The sequence below is a fragment of the Podarcis liolepis genome (genome assembly GCF_965112155.1).
Source record: "Podarcis liolepis genome assembly, chromosome: 9".
Classification (NCBI taxonomy): Eukaryota; Metazoa; Chordata; class Lepidosauria; order Squamata; family Lacertidae; genus Podarcis; species Podarcis liolepis.
This window is the reverse complement of record NC_139564.1, coordinates 31,094,073-31,099,411: the sequence shown is the minus strand read 5'-3', so window position 1 is coordinate 31,099,411 and position 5,339 is coordinate 31,094,073.

The following is a 5,339-nucleotide window of genomic DNA, read 5'->3' as shown; positions in this document are numbered from 1 at the left end:
GGCAATGGAAGGAAGTATCTGTATTTCAATAAAAAGGTAATACAAGAAAGGGGGAAGGGGAAATACGTTTTTATTACTGTTTTTTATTGTTATGTATTTTGCTGCATATTTACAATAAAATCACTTTTTAAAAAAAGGGCCAACAATGTATTTTAAGAAGAACGGAATAAAAACGAACATCTTCGCACTACAGAAAAAGCACAATGCCCTGATTCTCAGTGATGAGTTCATTTATACATGTAACCTGAACTCACTACATGCACCAGCACTGCTAGATATTAATGAAAACTAAATTCCAATGATAAGAGGCTATACAAATGTTTTGTTATAAAAAGACACCTGGCTGATAGTAAAAATTAATTGGACAATAATAAAAATCAATAGAAGATTATCCAATCAATTCATGTCTTGTTTGTTCACACTCAACCCCCATCCTCAATACATTAGCAGCAGAGATCGCACAGAAATCTTATAGATCTTATCAAAAACTTCTGTGTTGTGTTTTGGGGAAGATGTCATACCATTGTGACATGAAACATGGTAACATTCTGACACACACAGTGTATCACTGCCTCATGAACTAGACTCCCTTTGCAGGTGGGGGGAAATAACCTTTACAATGGGCAAACCAGAAAGGTATTTCAGCTGTAGTTTTATTTCAGTCATCACCTTCCTTGTCTATATGTTATTACTTCAGGACTTTGCATAGCACTCTTCTGATCAAGGAGACCTGAATCCCACATCACTTAGAGGTTGAGGGCAGTTTTGTTCTATTGATTCCACACCCTTTAGAATCTTCCACACTGTTAGGTAAGCAGCCAAAGGAATCGGAATAAGGAATGTTCAAGGTTCACTGCTGTCATAGCAGCAGAAGTATTTGCTTATTATGGTTTCCCTAATTCAGGTATGGGGAACCTTTGGCCCTCCAGATGTTACTGAACCACAACTTCCATCATCCCTGGCCATTGGGGACATATGGGGGTTGTAGTTCAACACCATCTGGAGGGCCAAAGGTTCCCCTCACATGCCTTGATTAATCACAGCATGGTCTTTTCCTGACAGCAGGACCAGACAAGCTCTTGCCCCTTTTACAGCTATTCAGGCCAGAATCACAAAAAAGTATGTTTCTGGAAATTGCTCTATGCACACACAAACCCTACTCCCTTTTGTAACTGATGGACTATGTATTTAATTTACTTTATTAAAAAAAATACCTGCCCTTCGCACAGTGCCGACAATTACAGTATGTGAATGTAATGAAGCTGCATTCTATTGAGTCAGACTATTGGGCAATCTAGCCCAGCTCTGCCAACTCTGACTAAAAATAACGGCATTTTTTGGAGGTCTGGGCAAATGCACTCTGCTGGGCCCTCTCTTACGCTGGTGGGCCATCTCAGGCTCACTTGGGAATGGTCATAGGCGCCATCTATGCGGGGCTGTTGGGGCCCAGGCACCCACAAATTTTCAGTGAAGGGGCTGCCCCCCAACTTCTACTCAGCAGCACATGCATGCCATGGGGTGTGCCGTGTGTGACATCAGCACACCCCAGGCACCCTTTGTCATGGGGGCAGGGTGGTGCACCTGGCAGTGGTGGTGCAGCAACACTCAAAGAGGGACCTGGAAGTGGAGCTGCCATTTTAATTTACTATTATGCTCAAAGAGTGCCTAGGGTAGTGACACTCTAGAGCACTTGAAGAGTCTTGAAGACCCAGAATCCAATGTGGTCTCAGAACAATCTGCATTACTCAAATGCTCTTGTGTCATCCAGAGTATGTCACAAGTAACTATGTCATAGAAATCTATTGTGAAGAAAACAATTAAAAATGTAAACTAGAGAGAGAGAGAGAGAAAAGAAATTTCCACACCCGGTGATCTAGCAAAGCAGAGATTACTAGTCAGGGCATGTGTCAGAGGGATTTCTGTAAAACATGCCCTCTGCATCAAAGGAACAGGTTTTACTTCCAGTACTATCTTGTAGCAGTTACCTGCACTGCATTGCAAACCGAATACTGAATGATCAGGCCTGAAATCAAGAGGCGATTAAAGGAGTAGTCACTATATTTTCATCATTAAATCATTATTTTCCCTTTTCTGATACATATGTCAGTGAACTAAAGTGGCCTCTAAGTGTTGTTGCACTGAATAAAATTAAAATGCAGTGTTTACAGATTTGTAGATGTGTATGAGAAGTGCCAGGAAGGGAATAAGGAGGCTAAGCTCACCACAAAATGTCATGTTGGGAGGGGCAGCTACATGATGCTGATAGTTTCCCCAAAAGCATTGCTTTAGGGACCATCATAGGTAGCTGGGTATCTAACTTGTATTTGTCAGTTTCTGGATACATTTTTGGTGATAATAATTGTTGCACCAGGTTGCTCACAGACCAGAACTCTTTTTACAACAGTTGAGGCATTGCTTCTTCATAATCAGGTGGAAACTGAATGAAAATGGAGGTTCAATGCAGCACTTAATGCTCTTATCCATGACAAAGGTATTTCTGTCATGTTTAGTCACAAGTCTCATTTTAGCAAATGTCCTTTCCAGTCCTAACTGGAAGTGTACTGGTAAGCAGGTCCTGCCTGCTTGAGAGTTTCTAGTTAATCTCAATGGGAGGAGTCATGAAGAATTATCCAAGTATCAGTTTTTCTTCCTATTGGTTTCCTTGATCCAACCCCCTCTTTTTATAGTCTATAGTGAAATACCACTGTTTCACTATAGACATAGGCCAGCACCATCAGGCTTCTTCCCCTTCAGCTGTTATCTAGGGCAGCCATTCCATCAAACTTCCTCAGTGGGAGAGCTGTGAAGCAGAGTTAATTTCATCCCAGCTCCATCAGGCACTTCCTGCCCATGAACTGTGCAGGCTGGTCACATACCCTCCAAGTGTCCCGATTTTCCCAGGACAGTCCTGGAAATACAGATTGCTTGGTCATATATACTACAGTGGTACCTCGGATTAAGAATTTAATTCGTTCTGGAAGTCCGTTCTTAACCTGAAACTGTTCTTAACCTGAGGTACCACTTTAGCTAATGGGGCCTCCCGCTGCCACCGTGCAATTTCTGTTCTCATCCTGAAGCAAAGTTCTTAACCCGAGGTACTATTCCTGGGTTAGCAGAGTCTGTAACCTGAAGCGTCTGTAACCCGGGGCACTACTGTAATTGTGTATTTACACATGGGGTACATGGGATGTTAAAGGAGGGGTAGTACCTCTGGTGGGAGACACATCTGGGATAATTTGTCCACCTTTGGTCTCCACCCTGCATTCAGCTCTCAGCAGTGGCTCCTAGAAGCCGTCAGTGTGCGACAGTCGCCACACCCTGAGAATGGCTTAGATTGGCTGGCTAAACCAATGGAGGGTAGACGATGGGTCTTAAACCCTGGAAAAATTAGGAGCTTCCCTTTGCATGCGGCAATCTCCAGCAGATTGAGCAGATGAGACCAACAGTGGGTCCAATAAAGACAGTTTCTGCCTGTGCTGCAGAGAGAAGTGAGGGACAGATGGGGTTCATTAACCTGGCAGGGTAGCCCATCTAAGAGAAGGAAAACTCTGATCCTAAACCTCTGCTGCCTTGCAGAATATTTCCAGGAGAAGAAAACGCTAAATTGGAGTGAAGTCCCTAAGACTGTTGGATGGCGCCTTCTATGTCATCTTCTGGCAACTCCTGCAGCCCAGCTGGTGCCAAATGTATTGCTCTGCTTTCCTTTAAACCACATCAGTGAGGCCAAGATGGGGGTCTTATTGTCTTGGCATCCCAGGGCCTCCATACACACTGCCCAGGCTTGCACCTCAAGGTTACTTTGGTACTGCTAACACAGAGGTTTGATTTCACGGCTGGAGGTGCACTCCATTGTCTCTCGAGACATACGGATGCCAACAACATTTACATTTATACATACACTTTTTAAAAAGTTACCAATACAATGTTATACATGCACAAGCAAATGAAATTGCGTTCTCCTCTTCTAAAGTAGGAAAATCTACACTGTTAATGAGAAAGCGCCTTTAAAGGCTGCCCTAGAACTGCATAGAAAAGCAAATGTTCTCATCTCTTGACAAATACAGCCTATTCTGTGAGAAAAGCTGCCTTTCTGAGGGCTTCACTAGGGAAGACTATAGATATAATGTGCCTTGCAACCTCATCCCTGTGCAGCAGGCTGTAAATCATTTTACCAGCATATTCAGTTCCAAACATTATGCCTCCCTTAAGAGTCACAACTGAGTAGCAGTGCTTATGAAAAACAAACCACTGAACATAACACCTTGTACGCTCATATACAATTCATTCCCAAGCAAAACAAGTAGGCTTTGGGAGTGTTGCCATGGTAACCATCCTGTAGAATTTCTGGACCTTTTGCCCTTAATGGTGGTCATGCTATTGCATCAACGTATTACCGCTGCTTTCATATTTTGTGGTTCCTTCTCTCCTCCAACGTCCTATAAAGGTTGAACTGTTATGGTTTACATGAGATTTAAAAAAATGTAAGAAATACTTTCCAAGGTTCACAAAGGTTGAGGGGGGGGGGCGTTTTCAGAGGAGATGGAGGGAAAGGGAATCTGGGCGTCCAGATTCTTAAATGGTGGACCAGGGCCCACAACAGATCCTCATTCCATAGCCTACCCAGTGCCTCCTCACACACTCAACCAGCCCTCTGGCCATGCCATAGTTTTGGGTTGAACTGAAGCCAGCACCAGCAACTCCCCACACGCTGAGCAAAGGTTGTTGGTGAATTTGGGAGGGGTGAAGGCAGGTGCTTCCTTCCTCTGAAGGGAAAGGGCCATAGGATGTGCTAAAGGAAATAATGAGTGCATACAATTGTTAATAATGTAAAGCTGCTATAGGAGGAAGGACAGAGAGATTAAAGGAATTGACAGTCTGGGTGTGGAGAAATAAGGTACAAACTGAGAGTGAAAAGAAAAGGGGGAAAGAAATTATAGATGAGTAAAAATACTTTTGAAAGGCATAGGGGATGCAGAATAAAAAACTCTGTCCAGATAGAGCCATTAGATGAGTAAGGTGTCCCTAAAATGAGCATGTCACACTACAGTCAGGGCTAATGCCCATTTTTGGCCTCAGGAAAAATTAGTTATGAAACTTTGCCAAAATTAGCAATTTACAAAAAGGGATTAATTATCAACAGAATTTGATGTCCATAACTGCTGCTTATGCCAAACTCCTCCTCTACCCAACAGTATTTGGCTCCACCCTTTCCTTGCCATTTTGTGACTTAGTGGGTTCCAGCAATTTCCACGCCTCTCAAGTGTGTCCTGGAGGGTAGAAACTTTGAGAACCTCTGCTCTGCTAGATTCTTCTGCAGTTCTACCACCTTCCATGTCAAA